Source organism: Trichosurus vulpecula, chromosome 7, assembly GCF_011100635.1.
Source record: "Trichosurus vulpecula isolate mTriVul1 chromosome 7, mTriVul1.pri, whole genome shotgun sequence".
NCBI classification, from domain to species: domain Eukaryota; kingdom Metazoa; phylum Chordata; class Mammalia; order Diprotodontia; family Phalangeridae; genus Trichosurus; species Trichosurus vulpecula.
Window position 1 is genome coordinate 257,582,358 of NC_050579.1, and position 17,343 is coordinate 257,599,700.

The 17,343-nt window shown below is 36.9% G+C and overlaps 1 protein-coding gene across 1 annotated transcript in view; it reads left to right on the forward strand.

Annotated features, from left to right (window-relative positions):
- LOC118857927 overlaps positions 1–17,343 on the forward strand; it is a 43,838-nt gene that overhangs the window by 25,308 nt on the left and 1,187 nt on the right. The window lies entirely within an intron of this gene.

The window sequence follows — 17,343 nt, forward strand, 5'->3', positions numbered from 1 at the left end:
GTAAAATCTTTTTGTATTATTTTAGAAGGCCTGCTGAATTTCCACCTCTAAGCCAATTGGTTGCAGTTCAAACCAATTGTAAGTTCTTGGAGTTTCTGGGTGAGAACCTTATTAGAATTATTAGAATCTATAGAAGCCTTGGGAGGGAGATTGAAGGCCATTCAATGTCTTATTCAAGGTTTCTTTTTGAGTAAGGAGGTTGGAAACCAACAGTCTGAATTCCTTACTCCTCCCCGCCCTTAGTTTAGATAAGAAGATTCACCTTAGCCCACCTGTCAGAAGGGAAGGAAAGGGGAGGGGCAACAATTACTGGGATTTGAGTTTTTACTGAAAGAAAGAACAGTAGGGGTCAGAAGCCCAAAAAAAACCTGGCTTTTTAAAGTCAGCAAAAGTGATGCGTTTTTAGGATAAGATTGGGTTTCGAGGAGGATGTGGGTCTTAAGGATACAGTTTTTATTAGTGAAACTTGTCTTCTGATGGAAAAGAACCCACCCTCAGGGGGAGATGAGATGGCAGATCTCTCTAATAAGTGTTCCTTTCTTTTAGAATGAGTTATCACGAAAAACAAATCCCCCCCTTTTTTTGTGTCTTTGTGTGTTTAAGAAGCTGGAATGGGATTCCAGTATACACAGTTATGACAATGAAAGTACTAACTTATGAGTTGTTTTGTCTTATGGCTGAAATGAAGACTGAGTAATGGGTTTGAAAGATTTGGAAAGGTAAATTAAGGTTGAGGGAAAATAGGAAAAGCAGATAAGAAAGTTTAGGGACAAATGGAAGTTAGCTAAGCCTCTCCTGTCCCAAAGGAATACTAGTTTCAAATGGTTTAAGTTGAGAGTGTGAGAAAGTATTTTAGAAGACAGAAAAGTTATGCAGCTTGATTTGATTTGATAATTATTAGCTCAATGAAATTTGGGACAGTCCTATCTGAAGGATATTTATTTGCTGTTTAAGATTTTATGGGACTACAATTTAATATTGTTTTAAGCTCTGATTACAGGTATAGGTCACGTGAAGCCAGTACTGGTATGACAGGCATTACAGACTGAGAATTCTTAAAGGTGGATATCTATGCCTGGGAGAAAGTCTTGAAGATGACCTTGGACACAACCTAGGTAGGATCTTCCTGACTCTATTTCCCAATTCTGCTATTTCCTTTCTGAAAAGGAAAGTCTTCACCTGGTTACTCCTAAGCCCTGCTTTCAGCACCTGGTGACTATAAGATTGGCTATCAGATATGACTCGTGCCTGGAATCAAACAGAGCTAAGGAAGTTCTTTCCTTCTGTTGAGATACATGAAACTGTCCCTCTTTCCTTTCATAGCAAATTTATATTATCAGGAAGTTTTGTAAGCACTATGCTAAATCTACTAGGTAATAGATGGATATTGGAATATCTCTGAGTTATTATAATAGGATACAGGAATGAATAGCTTACAATTTTAACCTATGTTCATGACCAAATAAAGATCAGGAGGATATAGAGATAACATCCTCCAAAAGGAGGAAATGATTAGACACAGTAATAAGGCAAAGATGTAATGTGATCAATGTCTAAGAGAAGGAAGGGATAGCAAATTTTCAGGAAAAGGCAATAGGACCAAATTGATTCCTCTAAGAATTATATACAGATGTGTATGATTGGCTCCAAAATTTATCAATCATGGAAATTCAAGCTAATAAGTGTGTTTAGGTAATAAGATCTTAAATTTGGATTTTTCCACAAGGAAATTGTATAAGATATTGTTACAAGTGAAATCATATCTCCTTTGTAAAGTATCTGTCTGATAATTTTAAAAGGAAGATGAATTCAATTTATGGTTGGACCTTCATATTTTAAAGGACTCTTATACCAGGTACAAAATTTAGGTAAGGTTAGAAACAGTAGACGATATATAAGCTGAAATACTCTGAAGTTTAAAAAAGGAGAGCCAAATTTAAGTGATTAAGTTATATTAAGTTAGAATTGTCTGAGAATTTCTAGATCTGAACCAGAATAACAGAACTCTCTTTTACTATCTAGGAACCAGATGACTACAATCAGGCAACTGAAACTTTATTGTAATTATTTAACCTCAGTCCTGTGTGGCTGGGATACTGAACCATTTATTGTACTGTTTGAACTTAGCCCTGAGTGGCTGGGACCTATGTTGTGCTGTTTTTCTCTCAATTATCAAATCATATGTGTTCTGGGAGCTCCTGTCAGATCCGACTACTTCTACAGCTGCCAACTTGTGGATGGACTCCTTGATCCTTCTATCACATCTGATGATTGCCCGTGCTCCTGAGTGGACATCTGAGCCCATAGGACACCTTGCCCTCCGGTTTCAAAGAGCCTGAAGGGGACAGCATCAGACGCAGGCAACCTTCCCAGGAGCCCGGACCAGAACCTGAACGAAGAACTGCTCTTTCCCTTTCTGGGTCCGTTGTGTTCCCAAGACTGTTTACTTGTACCTTTGGTGTCTTTAGCTTATTTTACTTAGGTGCTCTAGTTTCCCTATTGTGCTCCCTACTGATACCCCTTGCAACTTGCTCCCCTGCTTGTTTACAAATAGTTTATAATTACTGTGCATCTCTGGGGATGTCCAAACACAGAAAGAGAAAAAAAAAACCTGAATCCACCTAGATAACGATTTTTACAACTTTACCCCTGAGGAAGATACAGGTTTTTCCATACCTTAATTGGTCTTCAGGTGAAGCTTTCAGCTTACCTTTGACCAAAAGGAGGAAATGTGGAAAATATTATACTATTTTATATCATTTTTAATTTCAAGTAGACCCAGAGCCTGATTTAATGAGTAACTGGATGAAGATCCAGGACCTGGGCTTCTTTATTCTCTCTAAAAGTTTGCTCACGCAACACCCTTACCTCTGTCAACAAGGCCAGATCATTAAGGACATTACCCTAACCCCAGGAGAGATTACCTTGCTTAATATTCTACAGGTATATACTATGTTACGGAATGTAATGAGACACAGAGACGCTGGGCTGTAGTTTCAACTGACTTTTGTCAACATCCTTTACAGCTCTATTCCAATGAGGTAGTACAGGCTTGCTAGCTCTGCTAAAATAACGTATATAAGTTTTCTCATTGCTTTGTTCAGGCAGCCAGAGTTTATACTCTGACTCCTTGTACGTACAAGTAAGCTAGCTCCACTATGCTTTAAGGGAAAATAATAAACAACATGGATTTTTCTATCACCTAGCTCTGTTGTTTCCTTCAACCAAATTTTCAGCTTTAACAAAAGTTATTATGGTAACAGGGAAGATCAAGAAACAAACTCAGAAGAGGACAACAATATCAAAACACCGATGGACAAAACTCCAAAGAAAAAATGGGAAGTGGTCTCAAGCCCAGAAAGAATTCATGGAAAAGCTCAAAAAGGAACTTAAAAATCATGTAAGAGAGGTAGAAGAAAAACTAGGGAGAGAAATGAGAGTGATGCAAGAGAATTATGAAAAAAGAGTTGACAGCTTTGAAAACTACTTACAGAGTAGACTGGGCCAAATAGAAAGGGAGATACATAAATCCACTGAAGAAAACAACCCCTTAAGGTTAGAGGGGTTGGCCAAATGGAAATGAAAGTAGAAAAGGTAATGGAGAAAAATAATACCTTAGAAATTAGAATAGACAAGTGGAAGTTAATGAGTCTATGAGACATCATTGATCAATAAAATTCAAAAGAATGAAAAAAATGGAAGAAAATGTAAAATATCTTATGGGAAAAAACAACAGATCTGGAACATAGATCCAGGAGGGACAATATCAGAATCATTGGACTACCTGATTTGGACAGTATCTTTTGAGAAATTATCAAGGAGTTCTAATTCTTCTTTACAACATGACTAATGTTAAAATAGGTTTAATATTAATGTATATGTAGAGCCTATATCAAATTATACACTGTCTTGGGGAAGGGAGAGGGGAGAGATGGGGAGAAAATTTGGAACTCCAAATCTATGGAAGTGAATGTTGAAAACTAAAAATAAATAAATTTAATTTAAAAAAAAGAAAAATTATCCAGGAAAACTGCCCAGATGTGTCCTGGAACCAGAGGGCAAAATAGACATTGAAAGAATCCACTGATCACCTCAGGAAAAAGATCCCAAGATTAAAAACTCCAAGGAACATTATAGACAAATTGCAGAACTATCAGGTCAAGTTAAAAATACTACAAGTGTCCAGAACGAAAGAATTTAAATATGGGGCGGGAGGGGGGTGGGGCGGGAGAGGGGCACAATCAGGTTTACATAAGACCTGGCTGCTGCAACATTAAAGGACTGAAGTCATGGCAAAAGAGTTAGGACTACAACCAAGAATCACTTACCTGGCAGAATTAAGCACAATACATGAAGGGAAAATTTGTCATTCAATGAAATAGAAAGATTTCAAGCTTTCATAAGGAGAAGACCAGAACTAAACCAAAAATTTCACCCAGTATCAAGACCCAAGAGAAGCATAAACGGGTAAAAAAGGAAAAGAAAACATAAGAGACTCAATAGAGCTAAACTATTTACATCCCTACATGGAAAGATGATACTTGTTTAAAAACTCTATCACTAACAGTACAGATAGAAGGAATATACATTGACAGAGGGTACAGGGATAAGGTGAATTTGAGAGAATGACAAAAAAAATTAAGGGATGAAAAAGAAGAGTATAAGAGGGCACAGAAGGAAGAGAGAGATAAAATGGGGTAAATTCCACATGAAGAGGCTGGAAAGACCTATTACAGTGAAGGGGACAATGAGAGGGTGGGCAATGAGCATCACTTGAACCTTACTCTCATAAGTTTTGGTTCAAAGAAGGAATCTTATACACAATCAGTTGAATACAGAAATCTATCTTACCTGACAGGAGGAGATCTAGTGAGGGGAGGAGGATGGGGCTGACTGAAGGGAGAACAGATCAGGGGAGGTAGTAGACAGAAGCAAAACATTGATGAGGAGGGAGAGGGTGAAAGGAGTGAGAGGACAGATAGGAGGAAGAACCAAATGAAGGGAAATACACAGGTAGTAATCATATCTGTAATATGAATGTGATGAACTCTCCCATAAAACAGAAGTGGATAGCAGACTGGATCAAAAACCAGAATCCTACAATATATCGCTTACAAGAAACACACCTGAAGCAGAGAGACACGCAGAGTAAAGGTTAAGGGACTGGAGCAGAATATGTTGTGCTTCAGCTGAAGTAAAAAAAAAAAAAAAGCAATGAAGTAAAAGCAAAAATAGACCTAATCAAAAGAAATAAGGAAGGAAACTATATCTTGCTGAAAGGTACAGTAGACCAAGCAATATCAATACTAAACATACATGCACCAAGTAGCATAGCATCTAAATTCTTAAAGAAGTTAAGTGAGTTATGGGAAAAAATAGACAGCAAAAGTATACTAGTGGGAGACCTCAACTGTCACTTCTCAGATCTTGATAAATCCAACCAAAAATAAACAAGAAACTGAGGAGATAAATAGAATATTAGAAAAGTTAGATATGACAGACCTTTGGCATGATTTAGACATAAAGGGTGGAGTAGTCTACCTGTCAGATCTATGGGGAGGGGAAGAATTCATCACCAAACAAGAGATCATTAAAATCCAATGCAACTAACATTAGAAGGAAACCAGAAAGATGGGAAAAATCTTTACAGGAAGCATCTCTGACAAAGGCTTCATTTCTCAAATACATAGAGAACTGAGTCAAATTTACAAGAATTCAGGCCATCCCCTAATTTATAAATGGTCAAAGGATATGACCAGGCAATTTTCAGATGAAGAAATCAAAGCTATTTATAGACATAGGAAGAAGTGCTCTTAATCACTTTTGGTTTAAGAAATGCAAATTGAAACAGCTCTGAGGTACTACTTCATATCTATCAGATAGGCTAATATGATAGAAAAGAAAAATGATAAATGCTGGAGAAGATGTGGGAAAATTGGGACACTAATAAAAGTTGGTGGAGTTGTGAACTGGTCCAACTATTCTGGAGAACAATTTGGAACTATGTCCAAAGGGCAACTAAACTGTGCATACTCAGCAATCCAGCAATACCACTACTAGGTCTGTATCCCAAAGAGAGCATAAAAAAGGGAAGAGGACCAAAATATGCACAAAAATATTTATAGCAGCCCTTTTTGTGATGGCAAAAATACTGGAAATTGAGGGGAAGCCCATTAATTGGGGAATGGTTGAATAAGCTGCAGTATGTGAATGTAATGGAATACTATTGTGCAATAAGAAATAATTAACAGGCAGACTTCAGAAAAACCTGGAAAACTTGTACAAACTGATGCGAAGTGAAATGAGCAGAAGCAGGAAAACATTGTACACAATATCAGCAACATTGTGTGATGATCAACTATGGATGACTGAACTCTTCTCAGTAACACAATCATCCAAGATAAGTACAAAGTACTAATGGAAGGAAAATGCTATCCATATCCAGATAAAGATCTGATGGACTCAATGCAGATTGAAGCATATTTTTTCACCTACTTTATTATTTTTTTCCCTTTTGATCTTTCTTCTTTCACAACTATGACTAATATGGAAATATTTTTAAATGATAGCACATGTACAAACTATATCAAACTGCCTACCATCTTCAGAACTCGGGAGAGGAAGGAAGGAGAAAAATTTGGAACTCAAAATCTTGTAAAAAATGAATATTAAAAGTTTTCTTGACATATAACTGGGGGAAAAATAAAATACTATTTCAAAAGTAAAAACGTTTGTCTCAATTTGTTGAAGTTTATACGTTAAAAGGACTGGTTATCCACAGAATTATATTGTGCACAAAATGGTTAAATGGAGACAAAAGTCTTTTTTTTCTTTAAGTCTTCAGTGTAGCCTAATTACTTAGTTAAAAGGCCAAGTTTCCAAATGAGGACAACATTGCAGAGTTACTGGTAATAAAGAATGAGTTTAAATACTGTAGATACATTTTTAGTAAAGTTTCAAATCATTTTTAAAAATTGTACTTCATTTTGTGAACTTGTCTTAAATGAGAGATCCCTTTTTGTTCAAGGATTGTCATTTTGATAATTTCAAGATACAGAAAAACTTATTTTACAAAGTCAGATCCTCAAGGAACTTTTTTTTTTTTAAGATTCTTTGTCCAGGCTGTTACCTATAGAACTCAAATAAAGATAGAAAAAACAAGTGGTATGTGAAGATTAAAACTTTCTAAACTTTCAGATGAGTTACAGATAGCCTAATTTGATGTTCTTCCTATAGCTCTAATGTTTGCAAGGTTAACTCCATGAGGTTTGAACTGGCTATTATCACTTGGACAAATCCTGTAAGGCCAATGTGAATAGATTTTGTTAGGCCCAATAAAATTACACTGTCTTATTGCTGGCAGTTTTTAACAGCATTACCTAGGGAACCTCCGCAAGTAGCTTAGAACCTGAAAAATGTGTCCATTGGTGTCTAAAATCACCCTAGAAACAAGGCCCATTACAGATACAGTTAACAACCAACACCCCAGTTCAAGACCCCGGGATGTTAATTCATGGATGTATTTCTCTTTGAATGAACCGAACTGGACACTTTGTGGATAGGGAACAAAGAAAGACCTCTTTTTGAGAAAGAATTTTCAAGGAAGTAGATGACTTCATGAGGTAGACAACTAAACCCAAGATGACAAAATGGGAAATCTACCACTTATTAAAATGGATATTTATTGAATGTTGAACATGCGTCTTTGCTGAATTGCACTGGGGAGTTAGGGAAGGTTCTGGAAGAGATTAAACACAAAAGGATATCTGTCTGGAACATTTAGGTTTGGCTGCATACAATGTTAATAATTATTGTATTGCATTTATACTGATTTTACTTTATTGTTGGGTACAATGCTTCCAGTATTTGTATCTGCCTGTGGAAATGCTTATCAGAAAATTTATGTTAAGAAATCCAGAAAGGAGTTCTATACGATATACAAAAATATGGTCAAGATGCACATACTATGTAATCTATAACCAAGAATGGGGACTGTGATTAAAGGATTTTTGGCTTAACTTTCTTTTCTGTCATTTACTTAAGATGAGCAAGTTCCAGTATTAATGGTTTAGTTTACAAATTCCAACTATACTCCTAGTGTTTATTGATCAATTTACAGTTTTACCCAATACTGATCTTCCCCTTCTTCTCCTGCCTTCTATTAAATTTCATTGTGCACATTCTGCCTACGTAACTGAACATATAATAAACCAGTTTTACCATATCTGTCTCTGAATGTTGTTGATTGTGATTGGCAGCAGTACCTATCAAAGGATCCTTGGACAACACACCCTTCACAGCCTTTTCTTTCCCTACCTTTCCAGTTTCCTTTCATTTTACTCCCCTCCCAGTAAGTACCCTATGATTTAATGAGCTCCTCAAGGTCAGAGACTGTTTTTGCCTAACAACAAGAAAAATAATTGTGTGCTGGTGAACAATGGTTTTGAGTATATGTTGACCCACAGAGTACCTAGAACCTGAGTTAATTTTCTCAGAGCCAGGAGGTGTGGGTAGCCCCAGGCACTTTACTAGGAATTTCTATTACCTTGTAAGATTTGGGGCAAGATGATGTGAGGCAAAATGAACTGGAAATTCTTTGGGCTTTGGTCAAGTGAGAGAACAAGAGATACTACTCTGTTTCAGGCCTGGTATTCTAGAGGGTGAACCAGAAGGAATCCTTTGTGCCCTCTTTAAGGTCCTAGTAGTTCCCAGGGACTTTGCTCGGACTCTATAGGTCCCTAGATGTTGAGCCCAGAGAGATAATAATAATAATAACAATAGTTAGCATTTATATAGTGTTTTAAGGTTTACAAAGCACTTTACATATGTTATTTTATTTGATCCTCATAAAAACCCTGAAGCTGAAAAGGAAACTGAGGTTGAGAGAAATTAAGTGACTTGCCTAGGTAGGACTTGAACTCAGGCCTTGACTCCAAGTGTAACTTTCTACTCAATGTCTAGCTGCCTGCCTACTTAGAGAGATGGATTCCTCAGGCTGTAGTAGATGGTGTCCCCAGATCTGATAAACCTGGATTAGGACATGGAAAGAAAATGATTTAAAAGAAGGCCTTAGCAAATTTTTGGTCCCTTTAGTCAAACAAACAGGTATGTGAGACCTGGGTAGTAGCACCCCCGCCCCAATATTTTTTTTCTCCTAGAAAGCAACTTTGGATTCCCTACTGCTTTAACTCTTTCTCTCCCTGGTGGTAAAAGCAAGACATCTGAAAAATTATGAAAAACATTCCAGGCAGCCACCATGGGGAACATAATTAAAATCCTAGGATTTAGGCTGAAATGGACTCAAATGCTTTACAATAAAGAAACAACTCTCTTATCAGTCTCTTAACCCCTAAATTGTGGTAGAAGAGTGGCTGCATCAGTTTAAAAAGAACCAGCATTGAGCTCTCTCTCTTCTGTCTCTGGGACTTTTAACAAGTAGTTTTCTGTATTTTTCATGAAGGTTTGTGGAGGAGCAGTTTATCAATTCCCCTATCCTAACTGAAATAGCAAACCATAATGACATGGCAGCTTTAGCTCCAGAGGTTAGAACTTCTTTATCCCTTGGTCAGACTTGACTGACAGGAAAAGAAATTTCTGCATTACTGAGGATGACCTCTATGAGGGAGACCAGACTAGCTAGAAGATATAAACCTGGAAGTTCACTGCACAGCTGAGATGAAATGTAAAATTAAGGACAGCCCTATTTAGCAGTTCCTAGAACAGCTTTATATATTGATGATTTTAAGTGTCAACTTCCTAAGTATAACTAGTTGTAAGTTCCCATATTCTTATTTTGAATCATTGTGCATATGTAAATCTGTGTTTGTTATTTCTTTGATAGGAATCATAGTCTGTCCTAGTTCAGTGGGGGCCCATTCAAAACTGCACCGTGCATAATATATATACATGTGTATGTATATATTGTTAAACCTGAAAATTTGGTTGAAGGAAACAACAGAGCTAGGTGATAGAAAAATCCATGTTGTTTATTATTTTCCCTTAAAGCATAGCGGAGCTAGCTTACTTGTACGTACAAGGAGTCAGAGTATAAACTCTGGCTGCCTGAACAAAGCAATGAGAACACTTATATACGTTATTTTAGCAGAGCTAGCAAGCCCATATTACCTCATTTTTTATGACCCTCATGTATGTTTAACAATGATATAAGAAGAGGATTTTCCTTAATGGAATAGACTTGTAAAGGATGTTGACAAAAGTCAGTTGAAACTACAGCCCAGCATCTCTGTGTCTCATTACATTCCATAACATAGTATATACCTGTAGAATATTAAGCAAGGTAATCTCTCTTGGGGTTAGGGTAATGTCCTTAATGATCCGGCCTTGTTGACAGAGGTAAGGGTATTGCCTGAGCAAACTTTTAGAGAGAACAAAGAAGCCCAGGTCCTGGATCTTCATCCAGTTACTCATTAATTCAGGCTCTGGGTCTACTTGAAATTAAAAATGGTATAAAATAGTATAATATTTTTCACATTTCCTCCTTTTGGTCAAAGGTAAGCTGAAAGCTTCACCTGAAGACCAATTTAAGGTATGGAAAAACCTCTATCTTCCTCAGGGGTGAAGGTTCTTAAAATCCTTATCTAGGTGGATTCAGGTTTTTTTTTCTCTTTCTGTGTTTGGACATCCCCAGAGATGCACAGTAATTATAAACTACTTGTAAACAAGCAGGGGAGCAAGTTGCAAGGGGGATCAGTAGGGAGCATAATGGGGAAACTGGAACACCTAAGTAAAATAAGCTAAAGACACCAAAGGTACAAGTAAACAGTCTTGGGAATACAACGGACTCAGAAAGGGAAAGGGCAGTTCTTCATTCAGGTTCTGGTCCGGGCTCTTGGGAAGGTTGCCTGTGTCCAATGCTGTCCCCTTCAGCCTCTTTGAAACCGGAGGGCAAGGTGTCCTATGGGCTCAGATGTCCACTCAGGATCAGGGGCAGATGTGACAGAAGGATCAAGGAGTCCATATCCACAAGTTGGCAGCTATAGAAGTAGTCAGATCTGACAGGAGCTCTCAGAACACATGTAATTTGATAATTGAGAGAAAAACAGCACAACATAGGTCCCAGCCACTCAGGGCTAAGTTCAAACAGTACAAATACAAAGTAGCTTTAAATCCCAGTTACATATTTCCAATGTCCATTTAAAGCAAAAAAAAAAAATTTTTTTTCAGATGCCTGATTGTGGTTATCTGGTTCCTAGATAGTAAAAGAGAGTTCTGCTTTTCTGGTTCAGATCTAGAAATCTTCAGACAATTCTAACTTAATATAACTTAATCACTTAAATTGGGCTCTCCTTCTTTTAACTTCAGAGTATTTCAGTTCATATATCATCTACTGTTTCTAACCTTACCTAAATTTTGTACCTGGTATAAGAGTCCTTTAAAATATAAAGGTCCAACCATAAATTGAATTCATCTTCCTTTTAAAATTATCAGACAGATACTTTAATAAAGGAGATATGATTTCACTTGTACTATCTCATACAATTTTCTTGTACAAAAATCCACATTTAAGATCTTATTACCAAAACACACTTATTAGCTTGAATTTCCATGACTGATAAATTTTGGAGCCAATCATACACGTTTGTATATAATTCTTAGAGGAATCAATTTGATCCTATTGCTTTTTCTCAAAATTTGCTATCCTATTTAATTAGACATTGATCACATTACATCTTTGCCTTATTACTTTGTCTAATCATTTCCTCCTTTTGGAGGATGTTATCTCTATATCCTTCTGATCTTCATTTGGTCATGAACATAGGTTAAAATTGTAAGCTATTCATTCCTGTATCCTATTATAATAACTCAGAGATATTCCAATATCCATCTATTACCTAATAGATTTAGCATAGTGCTTACAAAACTTCCTGATAATATAAATTTGCTATGAAAGGAAAGAGGGACAGTGTCATATATCTCAACAGAAGGAAAGAACTTCCTTAGCTCTGTTTGATTCCAGGCACGAGTCATATCTGTCAGCCAATCTTATAGTCACCAGGTGCTGAAAGCAGGGCTTAGGAGTAACCAGGTGAAGACTTTCCTTTTCAGAAAGGAAATAGCAGAATTGGGAAATAGAGTCAGGAAGATCCTACCTAGGTTGTGTCCAAGGTCATCTTCAAGACTTTTTCCCAGGCATAGATATCCACCTTTAAGAATTCTCAGTCTGTAATGCCTGCCATTCCAGTACTGGCTTCACGTGACCTATACCTGTAATCAGAGCTTAAAACAATATTAAATTGTAGTCCCATAAAATCTTAAATAGCAAATAAATATCCTTCAGATAGGACTGTCCCAAATTTCATTGAGCTAATAATTAACAAATCAAGCTACATAACATTTCCATCTTCTAAATACTTCCTCACACTCATCTCCAACTTACTTTGACCATCTGAAACTATCATTCTTGGGACAGGAGAGGCTTAGCTAACTCCCATTTGTCCCCAAACTTTCTTATCCTATTTTCCTATTTTCCCTCAACCTTATTTTACCTTTCCAAATCAGTCTTCTTTACATTTCAACCATAAGACAAAATAACTCATAAGTTAATACTTCTACTGACATAACTGTGTATACTGGAATCCCATTCCAGCTTGCTTAAACAAAAAAAGACACACAAAAAAAATTGTTTTTCGTGATAACTCATTCTAAAAGAAAGGAACACTTATTAGAGAGATCTGCCATCTCATCTCCCCCTGAGGGTGGGTTCTTTTCTATCAGAAGGCAAGCTTCACTAATAAGAACTGTATCCTTAAGACCCACATCCTCCTCGAAACCCAATCTTATCCTAAAAACACATCACTTTTGCTGACTTTAAAAAGCCAGGTTTTTTTTTAGGCTTCTGACCCCTACTGTTCTTTCTTTCAGTAAAAACTCAAATCCCAGTAATTGTTGCCCCTCCCCTTTCCTTCTTAAAGCAAAATAACCTTTAAACATTGGGATTCATTCATATTCCCAAAGTGCCATCACCAATTAGTCCATAAACCTCCAGATTAACATATATAAATATATATTTTTAAAATGATAGACATCTCCTTCTTTTTCCTTAAAGCAAATTAACCCTTAAATGCTGGAATTCATTAACTAAGTTGGTGCCAAATGTCCTCATTCTCAAATATTGCCCAGAATTCCTAGATATTACAAAGTTCCTTAGTCAAAAGGTGTTATAATACGGAGGACACTTAGTTTCTATAATTACATACCCAATTAACTAGCTTTATCACAACAATAAGGTTTACCAGGACTTTAAAAACTTTTTCCATAAGAATTCCTCTACATAGAAAACCACACAAGATTGATAAGTATTCTTGACTAGATGGTTTCAAAAGTTCTTGTTTCAGTTAAAAACCTCAATTTCTTAATTAATTACAATTCCTAATCTAATAACATCCAGATTATAAGAGGAATTATTTTAATCACTAGTGGTAACATTTTAATTTCTAAGGCCCAATACTTAGAAAAGATTATTGCCTTTAAAACCATATTTTTTCAATATTGCTGATACATCTGTTTGTCAAATTACACAATTTAGAAATGTAACAGTGCCCTAAACCTAATTATGCATTTTAAAACTTGAAACAACCCATTTATCAATTTAGGTGAACACATTTCTAAATCTCCATGCACAGAGAATCTTTCATCTCATTATTTGAAACTATAACTTTAAATCACCAGATATATTCTCATAATAGAAAACTTCTTCACACAGAAAGTCTGTTCTCATGGTTAAATATCAGTATTATTAATTATTTACTTGTTATAACCACATATAACAGTTCCAAACTTTATCACATCTCTTTAAAAACCCAATTCACATATATCAAAATCAGATTAAAATTGCTATAATATCATTTCTTACCACACAATGGTCTTCTCAAATTCCACAATCTAAGAGAATTTTGGGAACACAATGCAAGTTTAGAAATACAGAAACAATAATTTTCAGATGACATCTATTGCATTTCCAGATTACCACATATAGAAATTATTCAGCTTATTACTTTTGGCAATTAAAAACCACTTCAAAAGTTAACAATTACATTATATCAGAGAGAGATAATAATAATGTTGTATCTAACATATACCAGACTTTATGTTATGCATTTTACAATCATTATCATTTTGATCCCGTAACAACCATCATTATTATTTTCCCTTTCAGATCAGGAAACAGGTCAAACAGATTAAAATACAGTTTTGCAATTGGAACAAGAAGTGTGAAGTTACCTAGAGCAGAAGCTAGTATCCCAGTGGTGACAATTCTGGGAGTCAGAAAGTCCAAATCCATCTACCTCACCCTTCCCCCACAACTGCAGAAGTTACTGAGCCTAGGGCGGTTTGCAGCTGCTGAGGACAGAGTGGGCAGAATGCATAGGACCTGGGTGACATTTCCAAACTTTGCCAAAAAGGATGGGCTACAAAGGTACTCATGGGCACAGGACTGTTAGAATACTGTCAGTCTGTGAAATTCTGTCCTTCTCCTCCTTTTCACCAGGTGGGGAAGGGTGATTTAAGTTTTCCCTACAGTTCTCCTGCATTCTCTTCTCCTAATCTGATCTGGGAAGAGAGGAGTTTGTTTTAGCTGCTCAAACTTTTACTGCAGCTCTGGCTCGGTCAGAGCCAAGACAACAATGGTGAAAGATCTCAATGATTGTAACTCAAGTAACTTCACCTAAGTGATCAGCATTGGGAGGGTGTTTTAGCAAGAGTGAGCTCCTGGAGGGATTTTACAGTCTCAGGAGTTCTGTCCCAAAATCCAACTAACCAATTTCCAAACTTTTAATGAATAATCAATCCCAGAATATGCTAAAATTTTTCAGCTCTATTTTTTCTTCAAGTTCGGTTGGCCAGGCCAAACATTGAAAAAGGAAATAGAGTCTCTGTTTCCCTAACTGCAGCCTTAGAATTCTCTGGCTACCTGCGTTTCAGATTTTACACGGTATAGACATTTCACAGCACACGCTCTCACACAGACAATTAACAAAACAAATACAGAACAAATACAGACTGAACTCAGAGTTCAAACAACAGAGAATTAGAAGCTTTCATGAGTTAGTTATTAGCACCCCTATGGTCTTTGGGGAAGCCTTGGAGTTCCTGATTTTTCTGATTCTCCATAGCCTATCCCTTAGGAAGGGGGAAAGGGGAGATGGAGGAGGACTAGGACAGGTAAAGGAAGGCGAGGAGTAAGGATAAAATGCATTTATCCTCCCCATAATCAGAGCCTTCAAGGGAAGGAAACAGGAATAGGGCAGAAGGCAAAAACAGAGCCCTTAAGGGAAGGGGGAAAGGGGCGGGGAGGGAAGAGAGAGAGGAGGCAACGGTAGCAGAACAGAGTTACCTCCCTCAGGATCAGAGCCCTTCCTGGGAGGCAGAGGGGGAGGGAAAAAGCACAGCAAAGTGCAGTTTTTCTCCCCAGGATCAGGACCTCCAAGGGAAGGAAGGAAGGGAGGGAGTGGAGGAATGGTTGGACTTCTAATTCTAGTTTTTGACTGATCCATAGTTAATTTTCTAGATCAATCAGTGTTTCCAGGGGATCTATGTGCATTTGACCACAGATCTGATCCCTGCCCCCAGAGCTAGCTTAAAGGGAATTTTCAGACTTCAACCAATTTTGTGGGAGTTCTTTTTGGAAGCTGGGAGAGAAACAACTTACCCCCACCTTGTCAAGGCCAAAATTCCAGGAAAAGTTAATCCTATGGCGCCCAAAAGCGTTGGCAAGGTTGGACTGCATTGTCCTGTTTCCATCATTTCCATCTGAAAGTCACGGCACCATAACTGTTAAACCTGAAAATTTGGTTGAAGGAAACAACAGAGCTAGGTGATAGAAAAATCCATGTTGTTTATTATTTTCCCTTAAAGCATAGCAGAGCTAGCTTACTTGTACGTACAAGGAGTCAGAGTATAAACTCTGGCTACCTGAACAAAGCAATGAGAACACTTATATACGTTATTTTAGCAGAGCTAGCAAGCCCGTATTACCTCATTTTTTATGACCCTCATGTATGTTTAACCATGATATAAGAAGAGGATTTCCCTTAATGGAATAGACTTGTAAAGGATGTTGACAAAAGTCAGTTGAAACTACAGCCCAGCGTCTCTGTGTCTCATTACATTCCATAACATAGTATATACCTGTAGAATATTAAGCAAGGTAATCTCTCTTGGGGTTAGGGTAATGTCCTTAGGTCAGTCTAATCTGGCCTTGTTGACAGAGGTAAGGGCATTTATTACCTGAGCAAACTTTTAGAGAGAACAAAGAAGCCCAGGTCCTGGATCTTCATCCAGTTACTCATTAAATCAGGCTCTGGGTCTGGTTGAAATTAAAAATGATATGAAATAGTATAATATTTTTCACAATATATATATATATACACATATGTATATATACATATACATATGTGTATATATATATACATATATATATATATATAAGTTGAGGGTTCTATCTTCAGCTACTACTTTCGATTGAAAGAATGAATTTTTAAATGAAAGAATAAAAAAAAAGAAGAAAAAAGTCAACCCAGAAATTCCAGAATCCTAAGAGTTGTTCTTGAATCCTAAGTTGTTCTTGAAATAAAAGGCGTATCACAGTCGATAATAGTGACTTAAGTGGAAAATCTAATGGAAACAGTGAATTAATCAAGTGATCTTTCATGAGACCAGTAGTTTAAATTTTTAGTAATTACATTAATCTGTCCAGTGTTTAATTCTGGCCTATTAAACTTTTCCTTGTCTTATCTCTGTATTCCCCCAGTCTAATTCAACGCCTTACAGCTGCTTGTTGCAAAAAGCGCTGAATTTAGAATCCGAGCACCTGTTACCCAAATACCAGGTTTTCAACTTTATCACCTGTATGACCTGGGTCTCTAGGAGCAAATACAAACTTCTCTTTGACATTTAAAGCCTTTCAGAAACTGGCTTCAACCTTACCAGATTGGTTACACACCCTACCCCACTGCATGCACTGCATACCCTCCAATCAAAATGGTCTTAACTGTTCCTCACACATGACACTCCATCTCTGGCCTCCTGCTAGAACGGTTTCCCTCATCACTTCCGCATCCTGAGTTTCATTTAAGGTTCACTTCTCAGGAGACCTTTCCTTTTCCCACTACTTCCTAGTGCTCTCTCCCATCACCTCCTATCATTTTGTACGGACATCATTGGGTAAAATATAATCATTTTAAGGGCATATTTTATCTTTGTATCCCCAGCACAATGCCCTAATCAATGCTTACTTGTTGGGAGCGTATGGGAGATTGTTGGAGTAATGTGAATAAATTTTTGATAAAGAATTGAATTTTCTTTATTTCTTTCTTTAAAAAA